The sequence below is a fragment of the Crinia signifera genome, chromosome 1, assembly GCF_055691185.1.
Source record: "Crinia signifera chromosome 1, ASM5569118v1, whole genome shotgun sequence".
NCBI lineage: Eukaryota > Metazoa > Chordata > Amphibia > Anura > Myobatrachidae > Crinia > Crinia signifera.
Window position 1 is genome coordinate 74,719,519 of NC_139217.1, and position 25,744 is coordinate 74,745,262.

Sequence of the window (25,744 nt, forward strand, 5' to 3'; positions counted from 1 at the left end):
TTGTTGCTCAATAGGTAAAGGGGTGTCCCAGTCTAAGTTCACCTTGGTAAATTGTCTCAGCAACATCTTTCCACGGATGGTGACCGGGGCTGCAAATCCAAGAGGATCATAGATACTGTTTACGATGGATAAAACTCCTCTTTTGGTGAAAGGTTTGTCATAAGATGATACTTGGAAAGTAAATATGTCTTGTTTGATGTCCCAGAGCAGGCCTAGGCTGCGTTGTATAGGAGGAATATCAGAGTCCAGATTAAGATCCTTCAAGTTGGTGGCATGATCGTTAGAAGGAAATGCTTCCATTACCTTCTGGCTGTTGGAGATAATCTTGTGGAGCCTGAGGTTTGCTACAGAAAGCATTTCTTGTGTTCTGGTGAGGAGATCAATTGCCTCTTCGCTTGTGGGTAGCGATTTAAGTCCGTCATCAACATAGAAGTTCCTTTCGACAAAACGCAGAGCGTCAGATCCGTAGTCCTTCTCACCTTCCTGGGCTGTTCTTCTGAGTCCATAGATTGCAACAGCAGGAGAAGGGCTATTACCGAATACATGTACCTTCATCTGGTAATCTATGACTTCGTTGTTGACATCGTTGTCCTTGTACCATAGGAACCTCAGGTATTTCCGATGCTCTTCCTTAACTATGAAGCAATGGAACATTTGTTGGATGTCAGCTACTATTGCCACAGGTTCTTGTCTAAAGCGAATTAGCACTCCTATGAGGCTGTTGTTTAGGTTTGGCCCAGTAAGGAGCAGATTGTTGAGGGAGATACCATCATACTGAGCGCTGGAATCAAAAACCACTCTGATTTGGTTTGGTTTCCGCGGATGATACACGCCAAAGGATGGAAGGTACCAGCATTCTTCTCCTTCCTTTACTGGTGGTGCAGGTTCTGCGTGATCTCTGTCAAATATGTTTTGCATAAAATCCACAAAATGTTTTTCCATTTCTGGTTTCCTCTTTAGAGTTCGTTTTAAAGAGGAAAATCTAGCAACTGCTTGTTGTAGATTGTTTGGTAGTTTCACTCTTGGCAGGCGGAAGGGTAAAGGTGCTACCCAGCTGTTGGAGTCATCTTGAGTGAAATCTTTGTCCATCATCTTGAGAAATTCTTTATCTTCTCTTGCATATGCTAACTTGTTGTCCTCACTTGTTGAATTGAAAACTGTCAATCCAAGATTGTCATCCCAAGACAGGACTATGTTGGTATTATTGTGATAGTCATGCTGTAATTTACTGCTGTCCAGCTTCTCTTTCACCCAGTAATGATGTGGGCATGGCTGAAAGTGAGTGCTGCGACCATTTGGCAAGAGGTTTGTCTTAAATGAGGAAATCTTGGTAGGCGCCTTCATCTTGTCCATACAGACATTGCCTATGATAACCCAACCTAGATCAAGGCGTTGGGCAAACGGAGCATTATTTGGTCCATTTATATGTTGACGCACCTTATGTACTTGGAGAATGTCTCTACCGAGCAGAAGTAAGATCTTTGCATTCTCGTCAAGGTTCGGTATTTCATTGGATATAGGCCTTAGGTGAACGTGATGAAGAGCGACCTCTGGTGTGGGAATCTCTTCTCTGTTGGATGGTAACTGGTTACACTCGACAAGTGTGGGTAAGGGTATCTCAAAATTGTCCTTGAGAGATGCTACAACCAGTCCACTGGCTCTTCTTCCAGATTCCTCCGTAATTCCACTACAGGTACCCAAAGTGTAAGGATAAATATCTCCTTCTAATTTAAGCAGATCAAAGAGTTCTGGACTTGCGAGTGACTGATTGCTCTGGTCATCCAAGATGGTGTAAACCTTTAGAGCCTTCTCTGGCTGTCCCTTGGGGTATACATTGACTAGACATATCTTTGCACAAGACTTGTCACAAATACCTTCCCCACAAACTTTAGTGCATGAAGAAGATATAGTAGCGGGACCTGCCGTTTGATCTGTAATCTCCCCGCCATGCCTTGGCATAGGAGGGAGATGTGCAGGTGGTGTAGGATTCAGTTGAGATGGGTGAAGTGCCTGCACGTGGTCCTCACAGTCACATTCTGTGCATTGAATAGCAGTTTTACAGTCCTTAGCAAAATGTTCAGTGGAAGCACAACATCTGTAACATACCCCAAACTTCTTTAGAAGTTCCATGCGTTCCTGGAGTGGTTTCTTTCTGAAGCCAATGCATTTCTTGAGGGGGTGTGGCTTCTTATGTATGGGACACAGACGATTAGGGTTTTCGATCACTTCACCTTGGTTGCTCTTGTCAGGAGCTGATGTTGGTGTGGAAAGGATTTCTGTCTTATTCACTGACACTGACGCCCTATGGTTCTTGTAGTTAGAACGTGGGCTATCATACTTGGGGGAAAGCGAACCAGGATGATTTGGCTCACTATAGAAGAAGCTTGGGTCATTCTTGGATTCTGCAATGTTCTTGACAAACTCACAGAAGTAGGAAAATGGGGGAAAAGAGACTTGATTTTCCCTTTTGTATCTTGACCCGAGTGTAGTCCACCTTTCTTGAATACCGTATGGCAGCTTGGAAACTATTGGGTTTACCCCATGAGCTGTGTCCAAGTAACTGAGGCCAGGTAAGTGAGTATCAGCCTTGGCCAGCAGGAGTTCAAAGAGTAGGTCACTGAGCTCTTGAAATTTCTCATTGTCCTTGCCGGATATTTTTGGGAAATTCTGCAGCCGTTTGAACAGAGCATTCTCTATGGCTTCAGGACTTCCAAAGCTCCTTTCTAGCCTTTCCCAGGCAGCAATGAGGCCTGCCGCAGGATTAGCGATGTGGACGGATCTGAGTCGCTTGACGCGTTCTGTGGACTGTGGGCCAAGCCATGTAACCAGCAGATCTAGTTCTTCAGCAGCAGTAATGCCAAGGTCACTAATTGCGGTCCTGAAGGCACATTTCCAACCTCTGTAGTTCTCAGGCTGATCATCAAACTTAGTGAGGCCAGACTTAATAAGTTCACGGCGAACCATGTATCTTGCGAAGTCTGACATGTCTGTTTTCTCTGACTTTGGGCAAGAAAATGCTGGCTGCTGAGTTTGGTTGTTCGTATTGTTTATAGTGTTCTGGGTAAGAGACATAGGGAGATATGGGGGTGCATAGGCATTCAGCCTAGGAGCTGGTTTAAAGTCCATAGGTCTCGCTGCATATGAAACTGTGTGGTTACCAGGGATCTGGTGACTTACTGGCATATTGGTTTGCGACCATACATTTGTATATGGAGCTTCTTGAGGCATTGGACCTTGGTGCACTGTGGTGTGTGCATTGTACTGACCTTGGACATGGTTTGTTGAGTAATGATCTGAGTCCCTTTGTTGTGCCGTGTTAGGAATGTTTTCAGCAATCAGGGGTTCACTGTTCTGGCTTAGGACGTAATCTCTTGTGCGCTTAAGAGGATCCTCTGCATCCACTTCACTTAAATTGATGCTGTCTCTTTCACTTACACTGGCAGCTTGTTCTAAAATCTTTAAACGTGCCATTGCTGTAGCATGTTCACATTGTTTCTCCAGAGCTTCTATTTCCGCCTTTCCATGCGCTGCTCTGGCTTCCATTTCAGCCTTTTCATGCGCTGCTCTGGCTTCCATCTCAGCCTTTTCGCGTGCTGCTCTGGCTTCCATTTCAGCTTGCATTTCTGCCTTTCTTTTTGCAAAGTCGGCTTGTATTTTAGCAGTTTCTACTTCTGCACGTGCCTTTACAAGTTGTTCACTAAGCATGGAATATTTTGAACTTCGTGACTTAGATGATCGCTTTGAATGCCTGGTGGACACAGAAATGCGTGATGATGTTTCCAATAATTGTGCGATTCTGGCTGCTGTGTTAGACTTAACTTCATATACTAAACTGTCTCGATCTAAATTGAGATTATTGAAGCCTTGCAATTCCTTTAATGCATCGTGAGTATTAAGCGTTTTCAAAACATGAACATATTCTTGACATTTCACTGTGTAAAGTTCATATACTGAACAAAGCTGACCTAGGGCTCCCTCTAGTGGTGAGACATCACAATCATGCTGAGAGATGGTGGACATGTGACTTTGTAGTTTTTGCCATAAGTTTAGGATATGGGCAGAAAGTTCATGTTTCCTACCTTCAAGATTCTCTTTAGCCTTCCATGTAGGCTTAACAGGGCGTTTAGACTGTAAGTTGAGATCCATAACTTGTTCTGATTGTAGATAGTGTTCATCTTGAACAGGCTGCACAGCGTGCCCTTCAGCCATGATAGCACACAGTTAGAATTTAGCTGAATAACACTGGAGTGAGTTTGTACAGTAGTTTGCTAGAAGAATCTGTGTGATGTAGCTGTCTGTGTGGCTGCAAAACACTGATAATTTCTCCTCACACTGCAGGCAAACTAGTTACTTTCTTTGTATCTGCAGAAGCTGCAGCTGGCTTGCTGGTATATCTGGCAGTTTATAAACTATCTTTTCACTGTTCTGACTCAATAACCAGGCTGTAAATGTAAGGCCTTTAAGACAGTTCATCTGTGTATGTCTATAGTGAACCAGTACTCACACCAGGAGACTTTGTCAGACAGTGTCAACTCAACTGAAGAGGCATGTGTGAAGAATCCAGATGAGGGTTTATTTCAAGCTGATATTCTTGTAATAATGCACAAAAACAGTAGGTGAAAAGATAATAATTTGCCAGAGCTCAACAGGAATCAACTGAAGGTTAAGATGGCAGACATACAATGAGATAGAGATGGGAAGAAGGCAGGGCTAATGACATCAGAGCCCTACAGGAACAAGGAAGGACAATTTTCACAAGATGCAAAGCTTTGCAATAATAACATGACAGAACTGAACAGCATATAAAGACACATACTTCGTGGGACATGACAGATCCTGCTACTTTTTTGTTCACTAACCTTTCAAGATGATTGACAGGAAGTAAGTGTCTGGAGGTGGTAACCAACCATTTCATGGGAGTGTCAGGAAAAATGCAGGCATGTCCAAGCATTTTAGGGGAGGGTGTGTGACACCAGCTCCGGCCTTAATCAGCCTGTATTAATCGCAGCCACCAAGTCCGGGGCTACACGGTGCTCGCGATGAATGGGACTTTTTTTAAAAAGGGGCATGGTTTTGCCTTGTAAATGATTAACCCTTTAAAAAACATTCAAATTCAGCCGGCATCCAGAATTCAGAGGCTGTTACATCTGGCCCCATGTGTCAGTCTCACTGTGCATATCGGTGCATCTGCGCCTATTGCGAACTGCTGACATAAGCACAAACCTTGCAAACAACTGCCCTTATTTATACAGTAATTCATTCACTTGCACAAATCAGACAAGTCAAAACGTATTAAGTCTGACACAGTGACCCAACCAGTTTTACTAAACTGATTGTACTTTACAGACAAAGGATCAGCTTAAATATTTGAATTCCCCGGGTTAATGTTAAAATTATCTGGAATGATTTAGCTGAACACTGGGTACAGCCCACTGAAAGCTAAAACCTACCTCAGTATTTAGGAGGTCATTCTGATTGACCCGCAAAGCTGCAAAATTCACCCACACGAATGCCCCCCCCCCCCCCTCGCACGCTGATTTCCCCGCACGCATGGGAATGGATGATCGCATGATCAAATGATTTCTACAGAGCTCACAGATCTAAGACACTCTGGTACCAGAAATCGGCCCTGGCATTTTGAGCACACAGGCCCAACTGCAGTAGACGGGACCCTTGCGTGGCAAAAAGGGGCGTGGTCTCAGAAAAAGGAGGCATTACACATTATGGAAAACATCGTAACGCCCATTACAGAATATAAAACAATCTGGACCCCACAGGCTGCTAACCGTGTATAATAACAGAACACCACAGGCTGCTCCCCATGTATAATAACAGAACACCACAGGCTACTCCACCTGTATAATAACAGGAAACCACAGGCTGCACCCCTGCACAATAACAGAACACCACAGGCTGCTCCCCCTGCACAATAACATAACACCACAGGCTGCTCCCCCTGCACAAAGAGAGTGAAAAAGAGAGGTGAGCAGTAGTGAAAGTGGGGAGGGGGGGAGGGGAAGCGAGAGAAGACAGAGGCAGAGAGAGAGCAGGGGTTTAAAAGGCTTGAGAAATTACTTTATAGTACCTCCAAATCTCCCCCCCCCCCCCTTCAAGTGCAGAGTGAACTGTGTCCTCCTCTTTACCTTCTATACGCTGCGCTGTGTAGTGTAGTGTGTACCTGTGTCACTGGGTCTTCTGTTCCTAAGCACAGGCACCTTTTAGGGTCTCTCTTGTCAGCATCAGTGGGGTGAGCACGGGAGTGTGGCGCTGCTGGTGGGGTCAGAGCGGTAGTGCTGAGCTGCTGGTGGGGTCAGCGCAGGAGTGTGGCGCTGCTGGTGGGGTCAGAGCAGAAGTGCAGCTCTGCTGGTGGGGTCAGAGCGGGAGTGCAACACTGCTGATGGGGTCAGCGCGGGATTAGTGCCCTAAAAGCTTCCTTCCTGGCTTCTCCTCCTGCCCCTCGTCCCGCCCAATGCGCCGCCCTCTGTAGCAGCCTCCTGCACTAGAAAGGTCTAGAAAGGTCCTCAGTGCCGGAGGACGGTGGCTATTTTCCCGAAGCCGCGGCCATATCCTTAAAGCCGCAGCCAGCACCGCTGAAGAGGAGAGAGTTCCAGTCGTCGCCAGCGGCAAGTGGGACTCAAATTCAGCCCACCTGGCCATCGGCCCTTCTGGCATTTGCCAGAAGTGCCAGGTGGCCAGTCCGGCCCTGTTCTCTGTTGTCTCTGTTGTCTTAGATCTGCGAGTGTCCTGTGCAGGAAGTGGGTGGGCAGCTGACATCCGATAAGGTCAGCTGCCCGCCCCCCACACCCACGTCACTGATGCATTTCCACGGGAACGCCCATGAAACGCTGGGTCATCTGTTGCCCTGTGGAAAATCTGCCTCTGCTGCAAAACAGAGCTCCCATGCTTGGCCACCCAGAACGCTCACACCAATCTCAGTAGTGTGCAGGGTTTGGCTGGTGAATTTAAAAAGAGCTGGATACACATTATGCAATATTGCTAACCGATATCGGTAATGAACTGCCTGTTCTCCTTGACAAATAATATTGTGCATACACACGGAACAATATAGCACCCACATCCTGGAGCATGCTGTCGCTGGAGAGATAATCTTAAGTGCATGTACAGACTATAGACAGGGTCATTACCAACCCACGAGAGTGCACATCATTAATTATATAGTTATTAGATATAGATAACCACTATTTTGTGGGTCTCAGTCCGTTGAGCCTGTACAGCAGTTTTTCCGAAGTGAATCGCTTTTGTGCTACTTTGGACAACTTCTATCTGGATTGTATTGAGAATACTGTTCTGGTTGTCATTTCTGGATAAACCTATAGTTATATCGATTACACTGTTGCCACTGATGAAGTCATGGATATGACAAAACGCGTTGGTCTCTCTTTTTTGACCGAATCTGTCAGTCCATCAGAGCTGTTACGACATTGACATATCATGCTCTTGTAAATTGTGTTTATTTCTGTCACTCCCCAAAGAGTGATTTTTATGTTATTATACATTTTTATCTATTTCAGTATTAAATATTATCCTTGAATCAAAGTTGTTTCATTATCCTAGCGCCCTCTGAAACACCATTTCTTTTCCATATATAGTTATATATATATTATATATAGCAATATATAGTTAACGATATTGCTATTGTGCATATCATTTAAAATAAATTGCATAATGTGTACCCAGCTTTAGAGTTGTCTCTTTAGAGTCTCTTGTCAGTTGTCTCCAACTGGTCATCTTCTGTGCAACTCCCGTCTTATGATGATTACTTTGGAAGGAGAAAGAAACCCTTTTGTCTTATGTTGTGTCACAATTAAAATTCCTGATAATGTGTACCCAGCATGATATCGGCAGTGACGGGGACATGGCTGGGTGCCAGCATCAGCAAGATGCTGGCAATGACAAATGATGGTAGGGGGCATTCGGCATTATGGCTCTGGCTAATGATATCCTTGTCATACTGCATGTATAGATGAGGGAGTGTCACGAGCCACCACTGTGGCTCATTATTTTAATGTCAGTTTCTGTGAGCTTTCCAAGATTCTATTTCTGGTATGGGACTGTCTGGTGGCCTCTTGTGCTGAGTCGGTGCTATTGAAGCTCTATTCTGTGTGACTATGCATACAAGGCTGTTGCCTGATTGAGCTCATTATCTTATCTGGTAGCTCACCTGGAGGTGATCTGTGGTACAGGAGGCTGGTTCTTGTGCAGCTGTGCTGATGGGTGCTTGCTCCTGTTATAGTCCCTGCAAACCCAGACCCCGAGGTCAGTTATAGCTTCAGCGACTTGCTCCCAGCTTTTTTTTTTTTAACATCAATAAATTTTTATTAAAGTATAATCAGTATATGGGGTACAGAAAGAAGAAAAAAGGGAAGCATTGTCGGGGGGGGGGGGGGAGTATGGGACACATAGTAAATCGGACAATTCGCTACGCAGAGCGAACAATACAATATAATATAAGAAAAATAAAAAAAGTAAGAACTAGCATTATCTTATAGCAACAAAGCAGCAGAGTGGCTGACCCAGCGTTGCCTAACTCAGTACCGTTATTGCATGTGTGGGCGGAGCAATGAAGCGTTAACAGCTCCACAGGCCTCCGCGGTCTCCTTTAGACTGAACTGGCGGGGGTCTGATGCGGATGTGCGGGGGAAGTACCGAGCTCCCTCACCCTCTGTTACATATGCGTGCCACAGTAGCCAGCGGTGGGAGGTAGTCGAGGGTGGGGGTGTGGGAAAGGCCGGGCCAGTCTCCATCAAAAAGTGGTAATAACCTGTAATAGGGATGGGGAGATGGGCTGTTTCCACTGCTGAGCTAGGTTGGCTCTTGCAGCGATGAGTATGTGGCCCATAACCGGTCTCTTCTCGGGGGGGATCTCCTGGGGGTAGACATGGAGCAGGGCCAGGGCTGGGTCTGGGGTGACTTTGGTCTTGAGTACTGAGGAGATTAGGTAAAATACCTCTGTCCAATATTTAAGGATTAGGGGGCAGGACCAGAAGATATGGAATATGTCCCCCACTTGACCACACAGCCTCCAACATTTGTTGGAGCATGATGGCCAGAAGGTGTGCAGACGCTCAGGAGTCATGTAGATTCTATTTATGAGCTTGATATGCATCTCTGTGTGGTTCAAGCAGTTGGACATATCATAAGAGGTGAGAAAGATTTGGCGCCATTGTGCAGGGGTAAACGTTCTACCTAGGTCGGCCTCCCATTTCGTGTGCGCAGAGGTTTTCGAGAAAGCAGAGGGGGTTATCAGGGTCTTGTACCAGAAAGAGATGTCACGTTTAGTGTGAGCTGAGAAAGGTCTGGAAAAGATAGTCTGGAGAGAGGGCTGTGGGGGGGGGTAGAGTCGATATGTTGGTTCTCCACCAGTGAGCAATTTGTGTGTAGTGAAGATATTCCGAAGCTGGAATCAGGAAACTATTCTGTAGGGAAGCGAAGGGTTGGAGGGAGTGTGAGTCCAGGATATCGCTTAAGGTGGTAATGCCCCGGGCTTTCCAGGAATTTAAGTTTAGGTTTGGAATGAGTTTAGCTACAGTCGTTATGGAGATGTTGGGCAGGTTATTTGTCGTGGTAGCTAAGGTGGCTAGAAATTGGTCCCAGGCTCGTAAGGCTGCTTTGGTGGATGGGAGTAGTTGAGGCTGACTCGGTCTAAGATGGCGTGGTATTCTAAATAGGTCGGCCAGGGGTATGCGAGGGGAGAGGGCTTGCTCAATAGCAACCCAACTCGTGGGGGAGTCGGGTGTGGAGTAGTTTTTAATTGGGGCCAGGAGGGATGCCCACTGATATAGGAACAAATCCGGGAGATCTAGTCCCCCGAATGCTCTGGGTAGACACATTTTGGCGCGAGCGATCTTTGGGGGCTTGGAGGCCCACACATATTTCGTCAAAATAGATGAGCCCAGCCGGAGGGGCTTCTGTGGGAAGTTGTAGGGGATAGTTCGAAACAGATACATCAATTTTGGCAGGAGGGACATTTTAAAAGCAGCCATACGGCCCATCCAGGAAATATCGAATGCAGTCCAAGAATTGGATAGGGCAGTCAGGGTCGAAAGCAGGGGGGTAAGGTTAATGTCAAAGACCTTGGATGTGGTGGAGGGGATATTAATTCCGAGATATTTTATTGATTCTTTTTGCCAGTTGTATTGGTATAGTGAATTTAGGTGGGGGATGGAAGGGGCGAGGTTGATCGGGAGTGCGTCTGTTTTGGTAGCATTTAATTTGTAATATGAGGCCAAACTATATGCGTCTAAAATATTATGGAGGTATGGGAGAGTCGTTATAGGGTTGGTTATGAAAAGCAGAACGTCATCCGCAAAGAGACTTAACTTATGTTGGCCCTGGCCAATCTTTAAACCGCCTATCCTGTTATCATTGCGTATGGTGATGGCTAGAGGTTTGATTGAGAGAACAAAGATAAGCGGTGAAAGAGGGCAGCCCTGCCTGGTGCCATTTGTGATGTTGAAGGTGTCTGAGAGGAAGCCGTTGCTGAGCACCCGGGCCGAAGGGGAGCTGTAGAGTGTCATTATAGACGTGAGGATGCGATCTCTGAAGCCATATCGACAGAGTACCTCCTGCATGTAGTGCCAGTTCAGTCTATTGAATGCTTTTTCTGCGTCTAAAGATAGTAAGAGGAGGTCCTGCTCACCAGATAGGGAGTCGATAAGATCGAACACCCGTCTGGTGTTGTCGGAGGTCTGTCTTCCCGGGACAAACCCGGTCTGGTCAGGGTGCACCAGCAACGGCAGTACCTGGTTGATACGCAGGGCCATCAACTTGGCGAACAATTTAATGTCGCAATTTAGCAATGCTATGGGGCGGTAATTTTGGCATAGGGATGGGTCTTTCCCCGGCTTGGGGATAGTCACTATGCGGGCTTCGAGTAATTCTGGTGGGGCAGACCCCAGCGAGGATAGTTCATTAAAAAGGTCCATCAGTAACGGGGCTAATAAGTCTTTAAATGTAATGTAAAAATCAGATATGAATCCGTCCGGACCTGGGGCTTTGTTGCGAGGTAGGGATTTGATAGCTGTTTGTATTTCCAGTTGCGACCAGGGGGCATTAAGGGCTGCTAATTGTTCTGGGGTAAGGGTTGGGAATTGTACCTTGTCAAGAAATGCAGATATCGAGTCCGGAGAGGGCTGGGGGGTAGAGGGGTCGGAGGACAAGTTATATAATTTGGAGTAGTATTGGGCAAATTGATTCGCTATATCCTTAGGGTTAATGACCTTGGTTTTGGTGGGAGTTATAATGTGCTTAATTTTGTTTCTGGCTTGTTGGGCTCTCAGTTTTCGAGCTAACATTCTACCTGATCTATTACTAAACAAATAAAATTTGTGTCGCATTCTATTCAGTGCCAGTTGGGTGCGGGCAAGAAGGAGTTTCTGGATCTGGCTGCGTATACCTGATATCTCTTTTTTGAGGGCTCTGGATGGGGTGGTTTTATTCTGAGTTTCGAGGACACCCAATCTGGCTTCTAGTTCCTTTTGGGACTTAGCAGACCTTCGTTTGAGGAAGGCACCTGCTTGGATTGCAGCTCCCCTGGTGACTGCCTTCAGAGCGCACCAGTGGTTTGTGATGGAGGTGTCTTGAGGGGAATTGGTAGAGAGGTAAGCATTTATGGAGGTTAGTATAGTATATCTAGTGGTGGGGTCTTTAAGTAGATGGGGGAAAAGTCTCCAGGGCCTCGAGGGGGTTTTGGGTGAGTGAATGTTCCATGACCATGTGACCGGGGCATGGTCTGACCATGTGATGGGCAAAATGTCCACATCTTTCGTGTGTTGTAGGGTCCATTTGTCCATTAGTATATAGTCTATCCTAGAATATGAGTTGTGAACTGGGGAATAGTAGGTGTATTCACGGCCGGAGGGGTAGTTGGTTCTCCATATATCATAGAGGTCAAACTCCAAAAGGAGGTTGCGAAAGGCTAGTGACGGGCCTGATGCATGCGAGGAGGGGGTAGGAGGTACACGTGACTTATCAGGGTACCCAGGGTACCCAGGGTATTGATGCTTTGGAGCTGGTGGCAGGTTCCCCTGTAACACTACATTGCTGTGATGGGCTTGGATAAGTAACCTGCACCGTATTTTTTGCCTTATGATTCCAATGCAATGCCATGTGCTTTACCTTTTTTATGTGATATAAAAATGTTTTGTCTCAAAACTGGTGTGCAGACCACTCTCTGTCAAGGAGATACCCCATATATATATATCTATATCTATATCTATATCTATATCTATATATATATATATATATATATAGATATAGATATATATATATATATATATATATATATCTATATATATATATATATATATATATATATATATATATATATATATATATATATATATATATAAAATTAACAGCAGTGTAGACCCCTGAGCATTACAATGTATTGGGGCCACTACCGTTCCTCCAGCGGTAGGGGTGGGGGAAGCTTTGATGTCCCGCGGGTGGTAGGGTGTATTATATCAGCCGCTCAGCATGTAGGGCCTGGATCAGTAATTTCCACTAATTACCCCTTTACTGTACAGATGGTGGGAGATGGGGTGGGAGAAGGGGGCATTGGGCTGAATGAAGGGGCCCTGATACATAACTTCCAGGGTGGTAGAGGATGTTTAATATGCAGAGGAGGGGTGTATAGTGGAGTGGGCTAATTATTCATAATTTTCTGGTGGGAGGATAGCTTGCTTGACTGCAGATATCTCCAGTCCCCAGAAATAGATTTCTTAGATTGTAATGGAATTAAAAGCTAGAGAATACGACCTACCAAATGCTATTGGGCACTAGGGGATCAGAGTTCAGGAGGCAGAGCAATCTGCCAACGAGTATATAAAACTACATACCAAGTGTGTGGAGCTGGAGCAGTAACCAGCTGCTAGAAGGCGGATATCTCTGGTTCTGGGAACAGTAGAGACAAGCTACTAGTGTCCTACAAAGAGGGAGAGTCAAAGGGAGAGTTTGGAATATACCCTCAGTCAGACAGAACCTGAAATATCTGACTGGGAAGAGCAATTAACATGCTTGGATGGGGACCATTATTTTGAAGTCAGATATCTCCGGTTCCTAAGGGACGATTTTTAAAATTCTTGTACCCATTGAAAGAGGGGACCCTCAGCTTTCAGCCTAGGGGTCCTTAGACTCCTGGGGGGGGTTTCTGGGTACTCAGAAACCCCCCCTGCGTGCGCTACTGATCATAAGTGCTCCACCTGGAGCCCTAGTTCTTGCTCTCTCATTGTTTGATTACCAGTTACCTTGTGGACTCAAAGGTTATTCTGTTTGGTCCAAGTCATTACCTTCCCTAATGGATTACCAGAGGATGGTCACAGGTCTGTGCTACATTTTGTTTATTTCTCATCCATGCAGGGTGACTTCTGGGGTATAGCTAATACCCATTATTTTATCTTGTGTTGTTTGCTGTGTTAGTGTGATTTGCATTTTGTGTCTTGTTGTGTGGTGTTATACTGTGTTTTGCATGGCGTCCTTTTCTTATACTTAAAGGTCGATCTTGGTTTGCGACGGGGTCGCTTATATGTTTTGTTTACTCGTGTCTTTGGGAGTGGCTCAGGAGCCATTAGTGTTTTTTCCCAGTCAGGTCCCTGTTGGTCAGTTTCACCTTTTGACTGTCTCAGAAGGATCTCCAGTACCTTGTCCAACCATAAGACCTGGTTGTACCGGTGTTGGGGCAGACTTAATTTGTCCCTTCAAACATAGCGATTAAAGGTTAAGCCTTAGCATCTACAGGTACTGGCCATCTGTTGGGACAGATCAACATGGGCAGTTTAGCGTTCGCTGTGGCCGTCCTAAACAGCAGTCACAGCTGTGGAGTAACACCCAAAAACCATAACAGGAGCACCCCCAGAGCCACACCCAGAAAATGCCATGTCTCTGTCCCAAAAGCCGACTTCATGCCAGTCAACTATGGATGCATTGCTATTATGATCCATTTGCATTTTCTATCGCTAATTCAACTCTTATGTACATGCAATGCGAACACTGTGCATTTTCTGCCTGTTCTGCATGTTAACAAATACTTCCTATTGTTATTTTGCGTGAATATCCATTAGCCCCCCACCATTATGCAAATGGGAATGTATGTTGTGGGCATACGGGCAAAAAATCATTCAATGGTCGCCGACCATCGAATGATTTTTAGGCCGCTCGTAGATACAAGTAAGTCTGAACTGAACTGCGGCCCTGCACATGCGTACATTTGCCCATTCCTATGCGCAGAGCCGCAACATCAGTCCCCGGTGCGAATACTGGGGGCTGGATGTAATCAGGGGTCCCAGCTGGTAGACCCTTATATCCTTGCAGGGGAAATAACCTGCATTGTATTCCTGTCATTGACTTATCCTGGTTACATGCAGATATTTATTTTGCCCTTCTGCCATTTTGTCATAACAGGTCGGCCTGTGTAAAAGCAGCGTCGGTGCTATGATTGTACAGTGCTGTGCATGACAGGGATATGTTGCTTGCTGCTGCACTAAATAACTGATTCAGACCTGCTTGCTAGGCTGCGTATATTCGCTGGTAAATGGCACACACAAAGCGTGTCTGAATCACCCTCTTAATTCCATACTGGGAGAACGCTTGAGTGCAGTGGGGTTATGGCTTATTTTTGTTGGGCCCAAGGCTAGGGATGACAGAAGATGCTGTGGAGAGACTTGACACAGATGCCCTTGCTGCAATCTCTCCCCATGGGGTTTGGGTGGGGCTAGTGTCAGGGGTGAGGAGGTCTGGCAAGAGGCATGGGCAGCTCAATGCACCACCACTGAATCAGTGATCATGCTGCATGTGGCGCAGAATGTACAATGCCACAGGAACAGTGATGATGCAACGCGCTGCAGAAGCAGCACCACCGGTCCTACTCTAACTCCATTTCCATTTCTCCATACTCTAATTCCAAAATCGGGATACCGGACTGAAAGGTACGCACAGCTAGTGAAAAAGTAGGCAGATACTGCCGGTCAGTGTTCGCCTGTTGGAAAAACTTCCCAGATGAACGGTCCATTCCCTGGAGTGAAGAATAGAATAGATATGGATGGAGGAGCGCAAAACAACCGCGCTAGGTATGGGGGTAGTCAGCCCTCCAATAATATGCAGAAAAAACAAGGATGCAGCTTTAGGTCTTGGTATTTGACTGTATCCAATCCTCTAGTGCAATTAGGAACACGGCTATAGTCGCATTAGGTGGTGGCACACGAATCCCTCTTGGTATGGAGGTTTTAAAGATGCAATTGTTGCTACGATGGTAGGAGCAAGTTCTCAGAAGGTTTCCTGGTAAAAAGTGTACAACTGAAGATGGATGTCCCAGTTTTCAATGCAATCAGTATAACAGCGTTAGGCTCAATGCGTTTCTCTGGCAGTACCAGCTTTCTCTGGAGCATATGCACTGGAGTGAAGAGTCTACTGGTTGATGATGAACTCTGGTCTTAGTTTTCCCCCCAGCCATCTGTATGGTCTCCCATACTCACCTGGGTGCCAGGCACAGTGATTAGATCTGCCTGTCATAACACCAGACCCATCCCTAGCAACTAGCACTTTGTGCTGACCTCCCAAGTGCAGGAACGAACATGCAGATAAAACATGGGGGGAAGTATCACACGGATATTACTTTGAAGAACCCTCTGATCAGGTATACGCCAGCCAGCCGGAGGAAAATCCCACCCCGGGGCAAGGCTGCGATAAGCCTGCAAATCTATTTGCAATCACTCACCATCGACTGGTACACTGTGTGCAGTTTGTGCATAGCCCAGGACTTAATCGGTGGTTGCGATATAAACAGGCGGTACTTATGTAATATCTGGGCTCCCGTTTTTCTTATGAGACCGCGTCCCCTCGCGGGGCTCGCTGCGCTCACCACACTTTGGGCATGGTAGCTCGCTGCGCTCACCACACTATATAAAATCAACTCCATGAGTAGTTGGATAGTAGGGGTATGAAAAAATGGGGTGCATTTAACATGGGAGCCCAGATAATACATAAGTACCAAACAGGCTGATTTGGATTGGAGCTCACGTCACATGACTTCCCCTCAAACGCGTGGAAACCCCTTTGTTTTCCCTGACACTCCCAGAAAATGACTGGTTGCGTGAACGCACATTAGAATTCTATTCTTGTGTACATGTAACCTTTCTTCTTTTAAATGGCAACTTAAATGTATGACAGGCACTCAACTTACTTTAGAGTTGTGCCACGCGTTCCCTTAGCGGTATCTTTTCCAATGATTAGTAACCAGGTGTAAAAGCAGCTTCACAATTTATTCCACACAGACCAGAAACAATGGCATAAAGCAGGCATGTCCAAACTGCGGCCCTCCAGCTGTTGTGAAACTACACATCCCAGCATGCCTTGCATTGTTTTAGCATTCCCTAGTAGCAAAACTGTGGCAAGGCATGATGGGACTTGTAGTTTCACAACAGCTGGAGGGCCATAGTTTGGACATGCCTGGCATAAAGGTATAAAAGTTCTCAAGTAACGTGGGAGGGGAGGGAGATTCAACCTGTAGCGGGGATGGCTCCAAGCTTATATGCGGTGGGCGTGCTGCAGACACAGCCGGACCGGTGTAGCTTGTGAGGGTTGGTGTCCGTAAGCTTAAAGTCCCGCTGGTTCTCTCCTTTCACCCTCAGAAGCAGGTCCAATCAACGTGTTTCGGATAATAGATATATCCTTTTTCAAGATGTCCTGCTCAGTTCCTGTTCAGGATATTTAAACTATCCCGGTGGGTCACATGGTATTCGGTCCACCTGTTTAACATCACCTACGCCATGCAAAAACACAGTATAACACCACACAACAAGACACAAAATGCAAACCACACTAACACTAACACCCCTATGCAGAGGCAGAACTCTGGGAGGCAATGGAGTCATCTGCCGCCGGGCTCTTGCTCCCAAGGGGGCACCTCTCCTCCCCATGCAAATTTAAATCAGTTATTTAAAAGCCAAAATATTGCTTCTGTGGCTGAGTTCTGAAATATATATGTGTTCTCTATGTCTCTATCTATATTTATTAAAATAAATATATATTTTATATAAGGTTATATAAGGTTATAAGGTGTGTGTGTGTGTGTTTGGGGAGGGGGCACCAATATATATTTTGCCTCCGGGCAACTGGAACGAACTTACGCCACTGCCCCTATGGAGGGAGGGAGGGGGGAGCCGCCGGGACCCACTGGCTCACCACAAAGGACAGCTCTTAACGCAAGAGCTGTCCTTTGCCATAATTATTGCATATGTTAGAGCATATGCGATAATTATGTCAGCACTAGCCGGCGAAGTGCTGCGAAGGGCGGGCGCGGATGTTACAGCATCCCACCCCTGGTGAGCTACAAACCCAATTACTTGGTGACTATTTTGTGGTGCAATGAAAGATGGGAGCTGTAGCTGCTGAACAACCTCATTGCTGATTGACTTGACCAAATATAGAACAAGGGAATCACCCAGTGTTGATCTTATGTATTTCACTCAGAGATTTGCTGAGCAGAATGCAGTGTGTGTTTCCTATGCTGGAGGGTAACACATATGGTGGAAGGGTATTATGCTATGTTCATCCATCCAGCTAATGTTGTTTATGTATTTATTACTATATTACTAGCTATTATATAGTGTACCAGGGTTGCCTTCCCTCCCTGAATGACCGGCAGGGTCCTGGAAATCGGTTCCCCCTCCCAGCCCCTCGGAAAGGGGGCAAGATTCACAGATTGCATGCAGTCTCCCGTGATACCCCCTTGGTGGTAGGGGGTCCGTGGGACCAGAGGCACAAATCGCCATGTGTTTAAAAAATTACAGTTAAGAGCTGGTTGGATGGTACTTTATCTGCATCCACTTTATCCCTCTCAAACGCTTAGTAAATAGACCCGACGGTTTGATATGTGGTCAAGACTGTCCTGTATAGTATACAAACCCATGGGTCCCGACAGTCATTTACCCGACGTCGGGATTCTGACAATTAAAACCCCGACACATGGGGGCCCGATGGCCACCGGCTATTCTCCCTTGTGGGGGTCCACGACCCCTATAGAGGGGGAATAGAATAGGTTGCGAGCATAGCGAGCCACTGCGCCCACACCGTGGCAAGCGCAGCGAGCCCGCAAGGGGCTTTGTTGCACTCACCATGCTGTCTGGGTCCGGCCAGTCGGGATTCCAACGTCGGGATAATGACTGTCGGGATACCGACTGTCGGAACCCTATACCACACCCCAACCCCATATCTCCAGTAAATTGCCACCCATACACTATATCAGCGTTGCCGACAGCTGTGTCAGGGCCAGGTAATGTGAGGGGCGTGGCCAATGCAGTCAGCCCCCTTCTTAGGAAATATCACTATTTGTGTAGCTGCAAAGCATGGCACAGTGGAGCGCTGGCATGGGGGCTGGTGTGTGCCAATGGCAGGCAGCAGGAAAAGCAGGCACTGGGCAGCAGGGCCGCCGACAGGGGGGTGCTGTGGGTACAGTTGTGTTGGGCCCCGGCCTCTGGAGGGGGCCGGACAGCTGCCCACAGCGACAGCGGCATGGTGTCGCACACACACACACCCACGGCTGCACACTGCCTCCCCCACCCGGTGGTACCCCAGCCAGGCACACACACAGTGCAACCTGCAGAGCGCGGAGCCTAGGACACTGCACTGTGCGCTCCCGAGGAGATGTGCTGCCGAGGAAATGTGCCGCCACAGCTAGTTAAGTAATGGTACTGGGGGGAGAAGCGGCCGTAATGGTACTGGGGGGGTGGACTGAAGGTCAGTCCCGGGCCCTGCGATTCCCAGTGGTGGCCCTGCTAGGCAGACATGAGCAATCGACCACTACTCCCCCTACATACACACATCGCGCAGAGAGTGGAGTGAGTGCAGCTGCCTCTATTCCCAGCATAGCACACAGCAGCATGTGTGCTGGACTGTGGAGCGAGGCTGCTGCAGCAGTTACTACTCTCTCTCTCCCGCTATCTACAATGGGGAAGGAGCAGAGGTGAGCAGTGGGGCCTGGGCCTGCTCTCCTATACATAAAATACACTTTTTTCTTTCTCTTTTATGTATGAGCAGTACACTCCATGTAAGCACTGCAGTCTGGCACGGGAGCAGAGAATTGTGATGGAATGTTCAGTAATTTCCGATTTCTGTTAATAGAGACAGGATCGGACAGGGGGAAACTCTGATGGGCCCATACAGCACACTTGAAATATACATTATTACCTTATACTCCACAGGACTATGGTGTGTGTTCTACAGTGCAGTGCATGCATTCTGTAATGGTTAGCCAAAGCTCTGTGGTGGCTGTCCTAAACATGGGACCCTTCCACTGCATTCTTTCAGTGGGCCCTTCATGCCCCATCCCCACACTGAATAGAGAACTAAATTGTACTGGCTTCAATCGCAGTCGAGTTACAAAATACGTTCTTGATAAAATGCACTAACCACAGAAGCTATGAGGAGGAATTTAGGAAGATTCCGCAACTCAGCTGAGGTTAAACTTCAGGTATGTCAGTAATCCTATTATTTGTTCTGCATTTAGATACATTATACACAATAAACCTTCACAGATCCAGTTCATTATCTCCAATGTGTAACCACAACTGTCACTTATTTGTATAAATCTGAGTCTCTTTGTTCTAACTCAGTGAATGTATGGCCCTACTGACAGGGAACTGAGTAGTTCATATTATCTGTTTGGGAACTCCTAAATCTTATGTGGAGACATTAGTGCAGAGCCGGCCCTAGCCTAAATGACGCCCTAGGCAAGATTTTGTCTGTTGCCCCCTAGCACCGCCACTAGTTTCGCCTTTGACCCTGCTCCCTTTCCCAGCACCATCAACCCTCATCATAGCAGTCATCATTTTGGTGCTCCTACCCGCAATATTTTAAATAGAAACAGTGCACAAAATAGGTGCGCAGCCCAAACAGGGGTGTGATCTCACTGGGAAGGGGCATGGCCACACAATAGTACCCCCAATTCAAATTATGCCACACAGTAGTGCAACTTTATTCACATTATATCATGCAATGGTGTCCCTTATTCACGTTACATCACACAGTAGTACCACTTTACCTTATATACATTACTCCTCACATTATTCACATTATACCCTAAGAAAAAAATCCTGAGAAAATATTGTATTTTAAGCACCTCCATTGTCACACTGCAACTCAGCAGTGTCCTGGGCAGAGGAGAAGAGCTGCAGCTGCTGCTGTCACTTAAGGGGAGGGACTCCGGGGCCCCCACTGGGCCCTTCCATCAGACTTTGGCCTGGGTAATTTGTACCCCCTACCTGTTTCTCTCGGCACCCCTGATAATACCACACAGTAATGCCCTTTACACATAACACACATTATTAATCTCCTTATAACCATAATGCCCCTTACACATTATGCCAACCTTTATTAATGCCCTTCATACACATAATGACACACATAATGTCCCTTACACATACAGTATGTTGCACATTATTAATGCCCTTATACACATGACACACATAATGCCCATTACACATATGTCGCACATTATTAATGCATTTATACATGACACACATAATGCCCCTTACACATATGCCGAACACTACTGCACAACCAACCCACCCGCAGACAGCACTGGCACAGCCACTAACACTGTGACCTCTGCCTCTGCTTGGATACAGATGTTTCCTCATACATCTTGACTCAATAAGCCATGCAGCTCCTGGCCAGTTCTGCTAACGTTGGGTGCATTTTTTGCTGAAAATTTGTCTTATTTGGATTGTTACGACCAGCACACACAAGGAGCTTCCAATGATTAAAATGATATGCAGCATGCCTATATTCTGTGTGCGACTGTGGCTGTACCTGCATACAAAATGCTATGTTACAGTGATTTTCATGAATACACTATTTCATATGCAGGTACAGCCTCACTCACACACAGAATATAGGCATGCTGCATATCAATTTAATCAGCAGAAGCTGCTGATGCCCCTAGGCATTCCAAATGCCCTAGGCAATTGCCTAGTTGGCCTATGCCTAAGGCCGGCCCTGCATTAGTGGCACATCGTGGGTGCTTTTTCGCACCCACATTGTATCACATCTGATGCAGGGGGGACTCTGAGAGCTGGGCAGGGGACACAGGGAGCCGGGCGGCGAGTGAATTAAATAAAAATGGATAGGCAGCCGCTAATTGGCTGAGAGAGCTCTGTTAGCCAATCAGTGGCTGTTTTTTATTATTCTTCTGCAGCCTGGCTGCCAGCTCCCTCCGCCCGGCTCCCTGGGCATCCTCCCCACCCGGCCCCCTCCACCTGCAACTCCCCGGGAGTTTTACATGTGAAAAATGTCATGCGATAGACACAAGATTACATATAATGATGGGTACACACAAGACAAACTATGCAATGTTGCTCACGATTTCCCTTGAAGTCAAATGATATGGTGTGTATACACTGTGAAATGTTGAGTGGCCACATCCAGGAGTATGCTGTTGATGATATACTCAAATTGAGATGCATGTGCAGATGACAGAGGATGCTGCTAGTGACCACAGGAGCTTGCATTACTAGTGATATAGGGGATGATTCTGGTTGACTCGTTAAACTGCGAGGATCGCAGCTTACCGAGTGTCAGAAAGCCTGCTCTGCCAAATTCCCCCCCACACCGCTGAGTCTTGTCGCTACCATGCAAGGTGTGTATAACGAAGACACAGGCCCTCGCATGCCGCCGCTGCCGGAAAAATCAATCAGTCCAGACCATTGAATGATTTCTCCTGCCTTCGCAAATAAAAGTCAGTGGAGACTGACTTTTGACGTCAGCGCCTGCCCCCGGCACACTTCCTCCCGCCCATGTGAATGCCCAGTGTTTTCATGGAAATGCCCATGAAACTCTGGACGTTCCCATTGGAGATACCGTATCCTGCCGCCATCTGCCCCTTGGCCCGCCCCGATCCCTACGAATGGCCGCATAAACGACAAGCACATGCGCAGTCTCCCAACCATCAGAAAGCAGAGCATGCACAGATTCGCCCCGTTCCCAAGGAATCAGAATAACCCCCAGGGTGACGAAATGGTGGTACCATGAGGTTATGCAACTCTCCACACAGTCACACACCCTCTTATGAAGCCACACCCCCATTTATTGATGCGTGACTACGGTGCGCACATGGAGTCCACGTGTCACCAAGTTCAGTGATGCCCCAGGATTTGAGCAGACACCAAGAGCGAGAGGGGACTGTGGAATGCAGGATAATTAAGAGGGGTGGTGGGCTTGACTGAATTGATGCATTTTAAAGGTAAAGAATAGAAGGTTGAAGTCTATTGGGGCAGAGCAGGAGAAATCCTAAAGGCAGGAGGGGGAAAACAACTTAAACTGAGTCAATATAATTGACACTTACCAATGTAGATGGTTTGCAGACAGCTTCTGCTCAGTTCTATTCACTTGTGGACAAGGTACTTACTTACAGACTCTTTCCCTCCTCGCTATCGTTGCACTTTGATCCCCTGGTCTTACATACAAGAAATATTTTACAGGTTATCTCAAAATTTATCATATAGGAAAAGAAAGAAAAGAGTTTGTCACTTATTGATGCATTATTATTAAAAAGTAACTTATAATGATTTTAGTAAAACATTCCAATATAATAGAAACAGTTGGTGAAATATAAAAGGAAAGAAAAGTGAGTGAATAAAGAACAGAACATTGTATTCAAACTCGGACTGTACAGTACTGTATCCGGTGGATGGATCAACAGTCAACGATGTCTAGGTCGACAGCCAGGGCCAGATGAAGGGGGGGGGGGTCAAAAACCCTAAAGGTTTTGTGCATGGGAGTGGGGTAGTGCTGCAGCTTCACCTATCTGCCAATGTGACTGTGATTAATAGTGCTGAGCATCGGGAGCCAAAGCACACCGCTATCTGGACGCATGTTTGACATAAGATATCATTTAACTTGCAAAATGAGGTTTCTGGTATATCAAATTATATGCCCTTGTGGGCTATCTTATATCGGAAAAACTGAGCGCACATTCCGTGAGCAAAATGGCTGCTCATAGATCATCTATTAAACTGGCATTAGAAACAGGCGAGAGTGAGCAGCCTGTTGCAAGACACTTTGTTGAAATGAATCATAGTTTGGTGTCTTTAAGGTATTGCATGATCGACTATGTTCCCCCCTATAAAAGGGGTGGCGATCGTGGAGCTGCATTATTGCGTAAAGAATGCCAGTGGATAAAGCGTTTTAAACACATTAGCACCCAGGGGTCTAAACGACCAATTTAGCTTAACGTGTTTCTGACAATTATATTTAAAAGTTATTGCTCTTAATAATCTATCTGTCCATGTGATATATTGAATTTGTTTCTCTTTCTTTACATTATTACAGTTTATTGGTGGTTGCTATGCACTTTGTATACTTGTAAGACGGTCACGGGCGTCCGTGGTTACGGTTACAGTCTGATGACGTCCTTTAGCATGGACGGGCCAGGTGGGCGGTCCCGAGTCCGGAAGTGCGGTTTGTCACTTTGGTGATGGTGTTCTATTTAAGGTATGTAATTCTAAATGTTTGTAAGCCTGATGACGATGTTGAAATAACATTGAAACGTTGCTAAAACTTTACCCAGTGTTGGTGTGAAAAGTTATTTCTAAGTGGTCCGTTGCAGCCGTCGATAAGCTATGTTATATTACCACACAGCGTGTGTGTGACTGAGCTCCGGACCCAAGGATTACAATACAGCGGAGAGTGCCGGCTGGAGGAGAAATTATATATATATATATATATATATACAGAGGCATACCTATATATTCGTGGGCCCCATAGCAAAGGTTTTTAAGGGCCCCTATTTAGCAACTGATGGTGATAAATGTATGTAAAACATATAACTAGACAGCAAAGATGGGCCCCCTTCAGCTCTGGGCCCCATAGCAGCTGCACCCCTTGCACCTATGGTAGTTACGCCCTTGTGTATATATATATATATATATATATATATATATATATATATATATATATATATGGGGGAAGAAAGGATGTATGGCGCCACTTGTGTCCTCAGACTGTTCAGATGTTCTGGTAAGAAATGAGTGTATACTGGTACCCTTTTAGAGAAAAGGGGTGTCAGCTAGCCTCTAAAGATGGGCACCTTGGTGAGGGGTGTCACAAAAAACAATTGCAATTGGTTGAATAGAGGTAAGCGACAGTAAATACCTGTATACTACACGAGGTGCTTTTTATAATAAAAAAGGTTTATTTAACATATAAAAGGGTGCACAATAGCACTAAAAAATGGAGAACAGACAAAGATACAATTTATATAGAAAAAACACCGAAGTAAAAAATGCGAGATATTTTCTAAAAAGGCCTACATATGGTGTCGCTAAAAAATGGGGAGGTAAATATATTAAAAAAGGTTTAAAAGTACAAGACTTATCTTAGTGGAGGAGTCAGCAGGCAGTACCCAACGTGTTTCGTCTAGGAGACTTCTTCAAGGGGTCCCTTGAAGAAGTCTCCTAGACGAAACGCGTTGGGTACTGCCTGCTGACTCCTCCACTAAGATAAGTCTTGTATTTTTAAACCTTTTTTAATATATTTACCTCCCCATTTTTTAGCGACACCATATGTAGGCCTTTTTAGAAAATATCTCGCATTTTTTACTTTGGTGTTTTTTCTATATAAATTGTATCTTTGTCTGTTCTCCATTTTTTTGTGCTATTGTGCACCCTTTTATATGTTAAATAAACCTTTTTTATTATAAAAAGCACCTCGTGTAGTATACAGGTATTTACTGTCGCTTACCTCTATTCAACCAATTGCAATATATATATATATATATATATATATATATATGTGTGTGTTCAAATTATATATATATATATATATATATATATATATATGTTCAATAAATGAGGATGCGGCGACTATTGCTCCTTAGATGTATATAATATAGATGGTGCAATCTGCACTTAATAAAACAAGGTGTGCTGGTGTTCAAGTAAGGACCTGGAACCATGATAAGTGGCTTCTAGCACTATAATTAGCAATATTAAAAACTATGAAAATTATGCCAAAAGCGTCGCTAAATAAAGGTAAAAATATAGGTACATTTATTTAGACAGTAAAAAAGGCGATATATAAAAAACAGACAAGTAAAACAGCTCCTATCCTAAAAAAGCAGTGATGATGCTCTTAAAATGAAATCTAAAAAATATATTCAAAGTACAAAAAATTAATATAAGGTGCTTATCTTTAGATGAGGCTAGAGTGTCCCAATGCGTTTCGTCCTTCTGACTTTATCAAGGGATGCAAGTAGACTGAGACCTGACCTGTATTTATACCAGTATAGCTCCTGCTCCTATTATGACATCACCAGCTGCTGTAATGGGTGCAGGCTGCAGGTTCCCTCCCTCCTGCAGCCTGCACCCATTACAGCATGATGTCGGCATAGAGGGAGATCACAATAGAGCACAGTGAGGCACCACGCCTTGAAGCATGGCGAGGAGAAGCATTACAATAATTGGGGATCCATGTAAACCATGTCAACATGGACACAAAAAAAATCCATGTTGACCATTGCCATGTTGACATAGTAAATTAGCCGTATTCTCAGTTCATATTTTCGGCCCGATTACGGACGATCCCGGTCAGACCCGTTCGTACACGAGATCGGCTGCAATCGGGAATGTTAGTAAATAATGTGATTTTTTTTTTCAATTAATAATAATAATAATAATAAAAATTATTTGTATATATATATATATATATATATATATACACACACACACACACA